Here is a 15,768-nt window from a genome sequence, read left to right as displayed (position 1 = left end):
GCAGATGATATGATAGTCTACATAAGTGACTCTCAAAATTCTACCAGAGAACTCCTACAGCTGATAAACACCTTCAGCAAATTGGCTGGATACAAAATTAACTCCAAAAAGTCTGTAGTCTTCCTATACAAAAATGACAAGCTTGCAGAGGAAGAAATTAGGAAAACTACACCCTTCACATTAGCCACAAGCAATATAAAATACTTAGGAGTTACTCTAACTAAGCAAGTGAAGGACTTGTTTGAAAAAAATTTCAAAACTCTAAAGAAAGAGATTGAAGATGACATGAGAAGATGGAATGATCTTCCTTGCTCATGGATTGGGAGAATTAACATAGTACAAATGGCCATCCTACCAAAAGCAATCTACAGATTCAATGCAATCCCTATCAAAATACCTACACAATTTTTTAAAGACATTGAACATTCAATTCTGAACTTCATATGAAAAAACAAAAAACCTAGAATAGCTAAAACAATCTTGTACAATAAAAGGTGCTCTGGAGGAGTCTCCATACCTGATCTCAAACTGTACTATAAAGCAATAGTAATTAAAACAGCATGGTACTTCCACAGCAACAGGCTGGTTGATCAGTGGATCAAATCGAAGACCCAGATGTGAATCCACACACATATGGTCACTTGATTTTCAACAAAGAGGCCAAATCCATTCAATGGAAAAAGGATAGCATCTTCAACAAATAGTGCTGGTCTAACTAGCTGTCTATGTGTAAAAAAATGCAACTGGACCCATATTTGTCACCTTGTACAAAACTCAAATCCAAGTGGATTAAAGACCTCAATATAAAACCAGAGACACTAAGTCACTTAGAAGAAAAAGTGGGGAAGAGCTTGGAACATATTGGCACAGGAGACAACTTCCTGAACAGAACACCAACAGCCCAGACATTAATGTCAACAATTAATAAATGGGACCTCATGAGGCTGAGAAGCTTCTGTAAGGCAGGAGACACTGTCAAGAGAACAAAGCGACAGCCTACAGACTGGGAAAAGATCTTCACCAACCCTACATCTGACAAAGGTCTAATATCCAAAATATATAAAGAACTCAAGAAATTAAACACCACCAAACCAAATAACCCAATTGAGAAATGGGGCTTGGAACTAAACAGAGAATTCTCAACAGAGGAATATCAAATCGCTGAGAAACACTTAAAGAAATGCTCAACCTCCTTAATCATCAGGGAAATGCAAATCAAAACAACTCTGAGATTCCATCTTACACCCATCAGAATGGCTAAGATCAAAAATTCAAGTGACACCACGTGCTGGCGAGGATGTGGGGAGAGAAGAACACTCCTTCATTGCTGGTAGGAATGCAAACTAGTACAGCCACTTTGGAAATCTATCTGGTGCTATCTCAGAAAAATGGGAATAGGGCTTCCTCAAGACCCAGCTATTCCACTCCTTGGAATATACCCAGAAGATGCTCCAGCACACAACAAGAACATTTGCTCAACCATGTTCATAGCAGCCTTATTCATAATAGCCAGAACATGGAAACAGCCTAAGTGTCCATCAGTAGAAGAATGGATAAAGAAACTGTGGTACATATAGACTATGGAATACTACTCAGCTATTAAAAACAAGGAATTCCCGAAATTTGTGGATAAATGGATTGAGCTAGAAATGATCATAATGAGTGAGTTAACCCAGAAGCAGAAAGACTCAAATGGTATATACTCACTTATATCTGCATATTAGCCCAAGGGGCATGTCCCACGAAAGCCTTCACTTACCAGGAAACTGAGACAGAGGGGAGGACATTCTAGTGGGACTCTAGATGAGAGAAGTATGGGAGAATGGCAAAGTAGAAGGATCCAGACGGTCCTAGAAACCTACAAGTAGAACATTATGATAGGCAGATTTGGGCCCAGGGGTCCCGCTCAAACTAAGGCACCAGCCAAGGACAATACAGGTGGTAAACCTTAAACCCCTACCCAGATCTAGACAATGGACAGAACACTCTCCACAGTAGAGTGGAGAGTGGGATATTACTTTCTCACATACTCTGATGCCTCACATTTGACCATGTCCCCTGGAGGGGGAGATCTGGTGGCAATCAGAGGAAGGACAGCAGGTTACCAAGAAGAGACTTGATATCTTATGAGCATATACAGGGGGAGGTAATCCCCCTCAGGAACAGTCATAGGGGAGGGGAATAAGGGGAAAATGGAAGGGAGGGAAGAATGGGAGGATACAAGGGATGAGATAACCATTGAGATGTAACAAGAATAAATTAATAAAGGAGAAAAAAAGTTAAATTTTAGCCTGGCATGGTAGTGTATTCCTATATAGCACTCAGGAACCTAGGGTAGGAAGATCACAAGTTCAAAACCAGCCTGGGCTACAGAGAGACTCTGTCACAAAGAACACATTGAGTTTTACTTTATGTAAATTATGCCTTAATGAATCCGACTTAAAGAAATAAAATACCCATGATCTGAAATAAATAAACAAATAAATAAATAAATAAATAAATAAACGAGTCTCTGTGTCTATATCTATTTCTTATGTCTTTTCTTAGGCTCTTTTCCTTTTTCTTGTTCTGTCCTATTACAGTGTGTTTGGTTTTTTTAAAAAATAATATTATTATCCCTTAGAAGTATATTTGTTTTCTAATAAGGATCAGAAAGAGAGTGGATCTGGATGGGAGGGGAGATAGGGAGAACTGAGAGGAGTAAAGGGAAGGGAAACGTAAGCAAGATACAGTAGATGAGAAAATTCCATTTTCAATAAGAGAAAAACCCTACTGCTATACAATGGATGCCTTAACAATAAGGGTATTTTTAAAATAGCCCTATTTCAAAACTTGGATGTGATAGCACATGCCTTTAATCCCAGCATAGGGAAGGGGCAGCAGCAACTGGATCTCTGTGAGTTCAAGGCCTTCCTGGTCTATATAGTGAGTTCAGGACAAGGGTACATAGTCTTGTCTTTAGAGAGGCCTTGTCTGTAAAAAACTGAAATAAAATGTTGCTATTTCATTGTAAGAATTCACTGACATAATGGCTAACAAAATGTTAGCTACAAAACAGAAAAACTAGCACATCCTTGACACAATGTGTTTTAATTTGTTTTAATTTTCCATTTTTAAACAAAATTTTTCAATATGGTAAGAATTTCACATGTAAACCAGAAAAAAAAAAGAAAGGAAGAAAGAAAAAGAAACAAAAACAAAAACAGCCAATAGCTCCTAATTTAGTAAAAAGTCCTTTTTTAAAATTCTTTGACAACCATTTATTATCACATGAGCTCCCCCACCTGGCAATGTTTGGAAATGCAGATACAATTTTATTTTTTAGCTCAGAAAGGGCTTTAAACACTGAAGTTGTTGGATGTTCTGGATATTATGTCACAACGAATGACAGAAAGGGTGACATGAGCAACCAAGGGTTACCCATGCAGCATGGCTCACACAAAAATCCTTCTGTCCAGATTATTCTAAGCTAGCCGTGATACCAAATCCGCACTGTGTCATAGTGCAGCTTGTGTCTATCTAACTGTTAGCTTCCCCCTGAGTAACAAATGTCTGTTTCATGAAGAAAAAAATTATAGTGAGAAATATGGGGTACTCAAGAGTAATACTGCAAGAACAAATCAAACATGTCTCAAAGCACACAAAGCTAGAGAAAAAAAAATGCCGTTCATGCACATACGAAACAAAAACCTAATGAAAATGGATCAAAGGATAATACAAAATTTAAAAAGGTTAGTATAAAATTTAAATTCTACATGACTGAAATAGGAAAAACTAGAACATGGTGTTTGGAGTGGGATTCTGATGGAATATTCATCTGCAGCACATAATTTTTTTTGTTAGCTCCTTACAAAGAAGCATAAATTTGCAAACACTGAAAAGCATTATGCCAAATGAGAAGGCATGTTAGGATGATTATCTTTCAGAACACTTAAAAATATCCCAGACTCTGAGAAGTAAGTGTTGGGTTTTCGTAAATAAAACTAGGAGGGAGAGTTGAAACTACAGATAGACAAAAAGAAATGTCTTAACACTGGTTGAGCCATGTCATCTGATCTCGTTGATATGTCATTGCCTGGCCAATGACAGACAGGCCCAGCCACCCCACTGAGGACCCACACTCATGAGGGAAGAAGCCACCACTCAAATGTTCATCTCAGTTGAGCCTCTCATGGCACCAGTCTACTCACTCCTTACAACTGCAAGAAAGACTATGTGAAAAATACCCGCAAAGCATAATCCATCCATGGAACTGTGAGGCATTGTGAGATAGAAATATGCTGTTTTGAGCCACCATGTTGTGAAGTAGTGTGCAGTACAGTAACATGTTATATACATACATACATACATACATACCTATGTGTATATATGTATACATATACACATACATGTATATATGTGTACATATCTACATATATGATATATATATTTAAGTACGAAGCATACAGCCTTCAGCTGCATCAAATTATCCTTTACAAAAATCATGGAAGGTTCAGTTTTGCAGAAGGGATTCAGAAAGATTAGCACAAAACATGACATTTCTCCATCTGAAGCTTAGAGAATTTTAAAGCTAGTCCCTTGGGCATTAAACAAATTTTAAGAATGCCCTCTGCACCAGTCACTGACACCCCAAAGCTGGCCTTCCCTGTGGGAGACCAGAATGAATTCGATAGGGCAGAAACCTCAATAAGCTCATTTCTCTTAATATTTATGATAATTTTAATTAAAGGAACTACAGTGACAAAATTACAAGAAGCCATCAGATCTCCAACTGAAAAAAAAAAGTTAGTGTCTTTAAAGGTTAGCAGCTTTCCAGGCAGTGGTGGCGCACACCTTTAATCCCAGCACCAAGGAGGCAGATGCAGGTGGATCGCTGTGAGTTCAAGGCTAGCCTGGTATACAAAGCAAGTCCAGGATAGTCAAAGCTACACAGAGAAACGTTGTCTCGAAAAAAAAAAGGAGGGGGGTTAGCAGCATCAACCCTGGTACAAAAAGCAACCAATAAGATAAAAATTCCTGCTGCACAGGGAACAGGAGTCAGGATACTAATATCCACGTAACAAGACAGCGTTCCCACTCACACCTATAACCTTAGCTCCAAGAGAAGCAGAGACAGGAGGATTCCTGAGACCTGCTAACTGCCAACCTGGCTAATATGAAAGTCCCAGGTTTGGGTAGAGCAGGTGCCTCAACAGAGTAAGTCGAAAGCAATAGAAGAGGACATCTGACCCCCTCCGTAGTATATCCACATGAGCACACACCCACATACACGCCCAAGCAAATAAATAATTTATTTCTATATATTTATTTTACTTTTAACTGTGTGCATACATAGGGCACATGGCATGCACATGAGCGCAGTGTCCTCAGAGATCTGAAGAGGGCATCAGATCCCCTGGAGCTGGAGTTAGGAGCCAGTCCCATGTGGTTGCTGGGAACTGAACTCTGCCCCGTGGAAGAACGGTAAGTGCTCTTAACCACAAGCCATCTTTCCAGCCCCACGAAAATCATTTTTAAGAGCCACCAAGATCTGCTGCATGAATTCACATTTCCAAAATAGGAGTTGTTTTCTCTGTGAAAACAAATCTGGTCAATGACTCAATCACCAGCTAATGCAGTGCCCAAGACCACTGAGTCTGGCAGTTTGCTCTTGGCCCTTCTGTATTTACTAGTTGAGAAAGAGAGAGAGAAAGAGAGAGAGAGAGAGAGAGAGAGAGAGAGAGAGAGAGAGAGAGAGAGAGAGAGAGAGAGAGAGAGAGAGAGATTGTTAAGAATATGGAGACTTTAAGTCACTTCAAAAACTATAGCTATTCAGCAAATTATGGGTTAGAATACTACCTAGCCTCAACCTGAGGAAGCCACTTAGTAAAATCCTAAGACTTCACTTCTTTTGCTGTTTCTCTTGTGGTTTAGTGCTGTGATTTGAGGAGTGGGGAGGGTAATTGTTGAAGGTCCTTCAAGAATAGTGTCACATTGCTATTAAGGGAGCTGTGAGGCTTTAATGCCACACAGAAAACTAAAAAGAACCCAATTATTTCTAAAATTGGGGGGCTGTCAGCAACATACGTACTATTAGTGCTTACCATCTCCCATCTGCGGCACCCCCTCAAGTACTTGGTTTCAGAAAGGCTTGCAGAAATAACTAATTTGGGTTTCTTAACCATGGTATGAGTTCTCTATGTATGCAACCATTAATTTGTAGAATTATAGGGATACATGTGGTTTGTTATATTTAGTGGGTTACTATTTGCCTTGTAGGTTAACATGGGTTTTTTTTTTGAAGAATTAACTATGCGTTTCCAAATGATGTGAGATTTAACTTGGAAAGTGAATCATTCACTACACCCAAAACTTCCAGATATTTTAGAATCACCTACAGACTCTAGGATTCAGTTTATTCCAAAGTTTCCTTCTCATGCATTGGTCCAGGTTGCCATTGTGAATCTGTCCCAGGATGTCCAAGATGTTATCAGCTAAGGTGTGGTACTTGCTCTTATTGTCGACAAGCATCTCATGTTGCAGGAATCAGGTATATAAAGAAAAAGGATGAAGAGAGTATAAGCCATCTGTCTTTAAAGAAATTTCCATATGGTTACAACCTGCTATTCTTCATCTAATCATATAGCCATACCAAGAGGCAAAGTGGTCTGAGAAATGAAAATTTTATTTTGGGGCAACTGTTAGCAGTGGTTGGTGCCTGGTGAGGGGCTTTCCAGATTCTTGGCTTCTTATACAAGAATGAAACAAAAGCCTACACTGGTGTTTAGTGTACCAAGAAAACTATTCAAAAACAATTTGAAGCAACAGTTAAGATTAGAAACCTATACACTGTTGAAATTCACAGTGGGCCACATGAAAGGAGGTATACAGGAGATTGATCATTGTTTGGGCTTCCTCTGATGGGGTTCAAGAGACAAAGGAGTTTGTTTAAGGTGGCCACAAATGATTTGGGTGAGTCTATTTTGACTGAAAGGCTTGGATTACATAAACCCTTGTATATTAAACATGTCCCTTCCCATAATGCACCTGGTTTAACCGTATGCAGACCTATTTATTCACATAAGACTGTGAATAGAGAATCCTCCTCAAAAGTTGACTTAAGACACAGTTTCGCTTTATTGTGCATATACCAATAGCCAGTCTAGTCTGAACTGGTTGGCTGCCATATGTCCCAGGTTGTGTTCCAAGATACACTGAATAGGAGCAAAGCATCATCAATGAATTGCTAAGGAGAGTTAATTTATTTCCATTATTTAAAAGAGATACATGTGTATGTTGATAATGCTTTGTTTCTAAAAATTAATTTAAGGCTGGTGACATGACCCAGGGGATAAAGGGACTTACCATTAACCCTGATGATTTGTGTTCAATTCCAGAAACCCAAATGGTAGACAGAGAGAAAAGACTTCTGCAAGTTGCCTCCTGATATCCATCTGCAACACTATGCGTGCTTTGTACTCTATCTATCTCTTAATACAATAAAACTAAAATAAAATTAACAGGCTTTCGCAGGTCCAAATACCTTGTATTTAGTCTTCCAAATTTAATTTTAAGTTATAAAAAAAACCAAAAGTGATATTGGCATGAAACCAATATTCTGCCAAGAAGAGCATGTCAGCTAGTTTTTATGGAATTCTGACACAAGATAGAATGACTAGAAAGGAGAGCCTCAAGTAAGAAAATACCCCCATAAGATCTGGCTGTAAGAAGCCTGTTGGGCATGTTCTTAATTAGTGATTGATGTGGAAGGGCCCAATCCATTGTAGGTGGTGCCACCCTTGGGTTGCTAGTCCTGAGTTTTATAATAAAGCAGGCTGAGTAAGCCATGAGGAGCAAGCCAGTAAAGCAGCACCCCTCCATGGCCTCAGTACCAGTTCCTGCCTGGTTCGAGTTCCTGCCTTGGCTCCCCTCAGTGGACTGTGACTCTGGATATGTAAGCCAAACAAGCCCTTTCCTCCCCAGCTTGCTTTTAGTCATGATGGTTTATCATAGCAATACTAACACTAAATAAGACAAAAAGTAATATAAAGCTCTGAAGAAATGCACCATTAAATTGAACTTAGAATGTTTTGGGGGGTTACAGAATTCAAGAAGCCTTATAACAATCCTTTCCATCCGCGTCTTCTTTAGATAGTTGTATAATGGATTTTGTTTTCTGTCCAAACTAATGTAGCCATTAATATCCAGGTGCATATGTATTAAGAATGTATTAACCAACCTCACAAAAGCCACTTACTGAGAGGAAACTAGTTGGCATGCCAACGTTGCTTCATCTTTCCGGTTTAGATGCTGAGTGTGATTAAAAATGTCAGTGGTTGTCACTTCATAGCATCTTTCATTGTTCTCCTCAAAAGCATTTCATAAATATTTATCCTATAGCATCATTGTGTCTTAAAAGAAGATTCTATTTTATTTCTTACTTAAAAGAGGTGAGGAAACAGGTTCTGCAAGACAGCAAATAATCAAAGGCTGTCCTCTCCTTTGTTAGTATCTGGGACCATAATTCCCATAGTTAATGACCAAGCCGACTTTATTTAATTCTGAAGGCTTCCAGGGGAGACATAATTTAAAAATTAGAAAGATTTGACAGAATCTCTTTGATTCTATGGACCCTTGCTGGTATTGCTATTACACTAAGCGAAGGCTGTTGGGTTTTGGGTTTTTTTTTTTCTATATTTAAACTACTGCTATTGCTCTCTGATAAGGGGCATTTACAAAGAAGAGCCTTTAATAGTGCAAAGCTATTCCATGGTCCAATTTACTTTCATTGCAATGATTTTACTGAAATTTCACTTTCAATAATTTTTTATAATTGACTCTGACAATAGAAAAGTTTTTCTTTCAAGGTGAAAAGTACTAATATAGCACTAAATGGAAAATGGTTCGTCCCTTTAAGGCAAGGCAGAATCACACTAGTTAGCATAGAAAAGGAAACTGGGTCATTTTCTGATTTGTCACTGTAACTTCACAGAACATTCACGAAAAACAGAGATCACTACTCCCTAGCATGTATGGCAATGTACCCCACGTCTGCGTAGGTCATAGGTTGTCTCAATAGGCTTGATCCTGCTAACAGAAGAAATCATATTCTTCCAAATGTAAAAAAAAACTCTACAAACAGATTGTTAAAGAGATCTACATTGTATTAGCTGGGGCTCTCTAAAAGAAGAGAACTGACGGTGTATGTGTGTGTGTGTGTGTGTGTGTGTGTGTGTGTGTGTGTGTGTGTTCATATAAAGTGGGTCTGGTATAGTAGAGTAGCTAACAGGCTATGGTCTGAATACTCCAACAATGGCTGTCTTCCTTTAGAACTGTCAGGGTGTGTGTTTGTGTGTGTGTATGTGTGTGTGTGTGTGTGTGTGTGTGTGTGTGTGTGTGTTCATATAAAGTGTGTCTAGTATAGTAGAGTGGCTAGCAGGGTGTGGTCTGAATACTCCAAAGGCCCAGAATCTGGTGCCTGTTCAGCCCACGAGACTGGAGGTCTCAGCAGTCCTAATATGGCACTGTAGACCCAGGAGAATGAGCCGATAGATGAACTTGCCAATGAGAGTGAGGACAAACAGGCAGAAACCGAAAGCTCCCCTCTCCCTTGTCTTCTTATATGACCAGCCACCAGGAGGTGGTAGAGAATACCAAATAGACTAGATCAGAAAAGAAATTCACCAGAAAACATAATAATCCAAACACTAAATACACAAAACAAAGAAGTAATATTGAGTTATAAGGGGGAAAGACCAAGTAACACATAAAGGCAGATACATTAGAATAATATCTGCCTTCACAACAGAGACTCTAAAAGCCAGAAGGGCCTAAACAGACTTTCTACAAACACTGAGACACCACAGATGTCTTCCACACTTCCACACTCAACAAAACTTCCATACTTCCACACTCAACAAAACTCTCAACCACAATATACAGAGGGAAAAAACATTTCACAACAAGACCAAATTTAAACAGTATCTATCTGTCTGTCTGTCTGTCTGTCTGTCTGTCTACCCGTCTCTACAGAAGGTGCCATAAGGAAATATGAATCTGAAGAGGTTAAACCACACCTAAGAAAACACAAAGATAAATAACCTCAGACAAGGAAATCAAAAGGGTGAGGCCGAGGGGAGAAACCACACCATGACGACAAAATGACCAGAATCAACAAACATTGCTCACTGATAATGCACAGCATCAGTGCTCTCAATTTCCCAGTTTAAACACACACACACACACACACACACACACACACACACACACAGCATGGATGCAAAAACAGGATCCATCATTCTGCTGTATCCAAGAAACATACCTTACTACTATAGGCAGATATCATCTCAGTGTAAAAGGATGCAAAAGATATTCCAAGCAAATGGGCAGGCCAGGGTGATCATTTTAACATCTGACAAAATAGGTTTCAAACCAAAACTAATCAGAAGAGAATATCATCAAAGAAAATATCTACCAACAGGATATTGCAATTGTAAACAACTATGCACCTAACTTAAGGTTACCTATGTTCATAAAAGAAACACTACTATAGCTTAAACCACTTGTTAACCCTCACACAATGATAGCGGATGTCTTAGTTATGATTACTATTGATGGTTTGAAATACACTAAAGCAACTTTGAGGGTGAGGTTTATTTGGCTTACACTTTCATATCACTGCTCATCATCAAAACAAGTCAGAGTAAGAACTCAAACAGCGTAGGAACCAGAAGTGAGAAATGATACAGAGTCCACAGATGAGTGCTGTTTACTGACTTGTTCTTTGTAGCTTGCTCAGCCTGCTTTCTTATAGAACCCAGGATCACTAGCCCAAGAATGGCCCCACCCACAATAGACTTGGAACTTTCTCCTTCAGTTACTAATAAAGAAAATGCCTTACACTCTAATCTTATAATGACATTTTCTCAACTGGGGTTCCCTCCAGATAACTCTAGCTTGTGTCAAGTTAATATAAAGCTAACCAGCACAGTGGGTAACTTCAATACCCCATTCCCACCAACAGAAAGATTATCCAGGCAACAACTAAACAAAGAAATACTAGAGCTAATTGACATCATAAACTAAATGGACCTAACAGATATTTACAGAACATTTCATCTAAACACACACACATACACACACACATACACACACATACACACAAAATACCCTCTTCTCAGCAGCTAATGGAATTTCCTCCAAAACTGGACACATACTCAGACACAAAGCAAGCCTCAGTATCAACAGATACAAGAAAATTGAAATAACATCCTGCATCATATTTAGCTGCTACAGATTAAAGCTGGAGATCAAAAACAGAAACAACATGAAGCTTAAAAACTCACAGAAACTGAACAACTCAATATTGAATGGGGAAAAATGGGTCAGGACAGAAATTAAGAAATCAAATTAAAATAGAAACAAAAACAAAGAACCAATAAAATGAAGAGTGGGCCCCGTACCTTGCATGGGCAGCAGGGTAGAGCAGCGTGGTCCTGCAGGTTCTGGCAAGCCAGTCCTGAGGTCTTGAGAACGGGAGAGCCAGCAGACTGGCCAGCTCTCAGGCCTATATCTAGAGCTTTAAATTGGCCCACCCCAACATCTACCTCCTCAATGAACTGCTGAGTACATGAAGGGGCCAGTCCTACCGATCGGAAACTACTGGAGCTCCACAACACAGGGCAACAACAGGATATCCAAGAGGATACCAGTGAGGTTCCAGTATTAACAAAGTAGCAGAACCCAGAGGCCTCATACCAGACCAACAAGTCACTGCAATGAACATTTTCAAGCAAAGAAAGTTGGACAAAAAGATACACTATGGGACACACTGTGACACACTACAGCTTCCACGACAAGATTTTTTTCTCTCTGCCGTGGGGAGGGCAGGTACGAAGGGAGGGGGAGATGCGTGGAACTGGAGTGCACTTTGTGTAATTCAGGAAGAACAAATTAAAAAATTTAAAGAAAACAAAATTTTAAAATGGGCATACAGCTTTAAACAGATAATTCTCAAGTGGCCAAGGAACACTTAAAGAAATGTTCATCATCCTTACTCACCATGAAAATGCTGATCAAAACTACCTTGAGATTTCCTACTCTGGTCAGAAAGGCTAAAATGAATAAAAACAAGTGGCATCTCATGATGGTTAAGCTAGGGAGTAAGGGGGGCTCTCATCCATTGCTGGTGAAATTGCAAACTTGTACAGCCACTTGGGACATTAGTGTGGCCATTCCTTGGGAAGATGGACATCAGTCTACCTAAAGATCTATTTATATCTCTTCTGGTCATATATCCAAAGGAGGCTCCATTCTACCACAGAGACATCCGCTCAACCATGTTCATTGCTGCTCTATTCATAATAGCCAGAAACTAGAAACAATCAAGATGCCCCTCAACAGAAGAATGGATAAAGAAAATGTGATACATTTATGCTAAGGAATATTATTCAGTTAAAAACGAATAAAATCAAGCTTGCAGGTAAATGAATGGAACTCTAAAAAAAATCACCTTGAGTGTGGTAACCCAGACCCAGAAAGACAAACATGGCACATATTCAATTATATGTAAATATTAGCTTTTAAGTCGATGGTTTCCAAGGTACAATCTGTAGAACTTAGAACTGCAGAGGTTAGAGTAAAGAACTAGGGGGGGGGGTGCAGATAATCTCCCTAGGAAAGGGAAATAGAATAAATAGTCATGGGTAGATGGGGAGTATCTAGAGCAGGAGGATCAAGTGAGAAAGGGAAAGAAAAAGAGGAGACGAGGGGTGGAGTACTGGAAGAGATAACTAAAGTGAACTAAGGTTCATTTGAGGAGCAGTACGGGAACATAGAAGAAGCTTCCTAAAATGGTATATATATGAAGGTGGTCTAAATAAAATCACCAAATAGTGGGGGAGACAGAGGCCCCAGACGAACAACTCTCATCACCAAATTTCCAGTACTAAGAGTGGGTTAAATCTAACTGAGTTGTTGGCCAATGTGTTCCCATGGGAACCTCAAAACAACCCATGCTTTTTCCAAGGCTATTGGTTACTCAACACAAATGGATGTCAAAATCCTGCTGCTGAAAACAACCCCTACACAAGTCATTGAACATGGAAGCATTGAGCTGCTACCTACATAAAGCCTTCATTGCTACATGCTAGTATCTTTGATACAGAAAAAGACTTTGCACACTATCAAAGAGAAATATAAATACAAACCCAGCCACAAACCCTATGATTTACAGTGGTATCCTGTCTGCCAGATATGCTAGTGCAATGGGTGGTACAAAGATTGTGGTAATAACTAAACCGATATCTAATTTGACTGACAGTCCACTCCACAAGATAGAACCCATAGCCGATACTGCTTGGGTGAGCAAGAACCTGAGACTAGGTTACCCAGAAACCTTGGGGGAAACCCAATACTACTGTTCTTTCTAATTAATAATAATAATAATAATAATAATAATAATAATAATAATAATAATAATGTGGCAATAAAATAACTTCTAATGATATTCTGCTACACTCATGGATCAGTGTCTTGCTTAGCCATTATCATAGATACGTCCTCCTGCAGGAGATGAGAACAAATAGACTCACAGCCAGATATTATGTAGAAAATGAGAAGCCTTGGAATACTCAGTGCTACATGGGGCCTCTCCTTCAAATTCCTCTCCTCAGGACTCAGGGAACCCTTCTGTAGAGGAAGAAAAAAGATTGTATTCAGAAGGGATGGGGGACACCAAGAAAACAGGGTCCTCTAAATCAACCTTATTAGCACACAAATGAACTAACAGAGGCTGAGGCAGCATGCATAGGGCCTGCATGGGTCTGCACCAGCTCCTCAGCATACATATTATGACTGACAAGTTATTGCTTTTCTGGGATTCCTGAGTGTGTGAAAGAGTGTGTCTCTACGCCTTCTCTTGGTCTCTTTGTTTTTGTCTGTTTGTTTTGTCTGATGCCAATGTGTTAGTTTTTATTTTGTCTTACTGTATTTTACTTTTTTATTTTATTATTGTTCCTTTAAAGTCTGTTTTCTAATGAGATACAGAAAGGGAGCAGATTGAGATGGGAGGGAGGAGGGAAGAACTCAGAGGTGTAGAGGGAGGGCAAACTGTTATCAGGATATTTTTGTGAGAAAAAAAAATATTTTCAGAGAAAAAGTATATAAACAACAACAAATACTGGCCAGGATGCAGAGAAATCAAAACCCTTATCCATGGTTGATGGGATCACAGCTAGTGCAGCCAGTATAGAACACACTATGGAAGTTCCTCCAATACTCAAACAAATCAGCAACAAGAAGTAGATCCACCCTATACCCAGCTATATGAATCCTGAAAACACACCAAAAGGACTCTATATCCTACCTCAGAGATATTTATTGGCTCATTCATGTTCATTCCTACTCTATTCACCTTAACCAGGAAATGGAAACAGTCTAGATAGATGCCAATCAAATGATCCACAGGCAGTGAAAATGCGACACATGTACAGAGTAGAGTTTTAATCAGCTGTAAAGGACAATAGAACTATGATATTTTCATATAAACAGACGGATCTGGACAACATTATGATTGATGTATCCCAGACCCAGAAAGTCAATGCCACATGTTCTTTCATATATAAGATAGATAGATAGATAGATAGATAGATAGATAGATATAGAGATAGAAATCCTAGGATTGAATCTCTAGATTTGAATCATTCACTTAGAATAATTATAGAATCCAAGAAACTAGAAAAGGGTTTCACTGTGGGGAGGGAAAAAAGGATCTATGGTTGATTTTAATATCCACTGACCACAAATTAGAATTACTTCACTGGGAGCCTCATCTCAAGAAGTGTCCTGATTGCCTTGCTGGATGCTGGAAGACCCACCCAGATACAAAGGGTAAGGGAGAGGAAGGTCGCTTGCCTGTGATGGCTTGGCCTTCTCTCTTACTGGGGGCAGAGGGGAGAGAGGGTTGTGGTTTATCCTGTCACCGCTGCTGAATCCATCACTGCTATCAGAACAAGCATTTCCAGGAATCCATCCTGGACTCTGGATCAGTGGCTCTTCAGGAAGCTTCCAGGCTTTCTCTGCCAGATTAGGATTGCTGAAGTCCCCAGTCTTGTGACCTCAGCCACTATATGATTGTACACTTGCCTAGTGAGGGACAGCCATTGTGGGACTACTCTAACTGCTCAGCCACCCCACCTCAAGTACTGAGCAACTAACAGGTTCTCAGCCACTCAGCTGGGATTCAGCTGTTGATACTACTTCAATGTAAGCTATCTCAGTCTATTATTATGTCTTATGCATATATTATAATATGCTCACTTCATTGATTTTTGTTAATCCAGAGAATCTTAATGCCACAGAGGTAAGTGGACCCTGTGTTATGAGGACGGCGAGGTGAATAATGTGGAGGAAATTTTAAGTGGGGAGGACGATGGGAGGGCATGGCAGGGAAGGAGGGCGTAGGGAGAGGAATCCCTAAATGGCCTGTCTGAAAACACTGTACTGAATCCTACTATTTTATGCATGCACATGGAGCTTAACTGGAGTTCCTAGATGCAGGAGTGATGATGTAATGCTCACTCAAGAAGATATAGATTATCAAACAAAAGCTCAGTGCCAAGCGTGTGATGCCTGCCTCCGGGTCGTTCATCAGGAAGTTCCAGGAGACCTCAAAGCAATACAAGTTATTGTTGTTGTTCTTGATTTCCCAGCAGACCTGGTGGGAAGATTCTGTTGCTGAATACACCATGCACTTTGGTCACAGGGTGTAGAGAAATGTCTGTACTAACA

The 15,768-nt window shown here is 39.6% G+C and overlaps 1 long non-coding RNA gene across 1 annotated transcript; it reads right to left on the bottom strand.

Annotated features, from left to right (window-relative positions):
• Window positions 1–5,371: 5,371 nt before the first annotated feature.
• On the bottom strand, window positions 5,372–13,357 carry LOC311596329. The gene is made up of 3 exons (XR_014778800.1): window positions 12,491–13,357; window positions 6,378–8,444; window positions 5,372–5,668 (listed from the first exon to the last, which is right to left on the bottom strand). It is a non-coding gene; the product is annotated as an uncharacterized lncRNA (long non-coding RNA).
• Window positions 13,358–15,768: the final 2,411 nt, after the last annotated feature.

The sequence above is a fragment of the Acomys minous genome (assembly GCF_964271855.1).
Source record: "Acomys minous genome assembly, chromosome: 4".
NCBI lineage: Eukaryota > Metazoa > Chordata > Mammalia > Rodentia > Muridae > Acomys > Acomys minous.
This window is presented reverse-complemented; position numbering and strand designations above follow the sequence as displayed.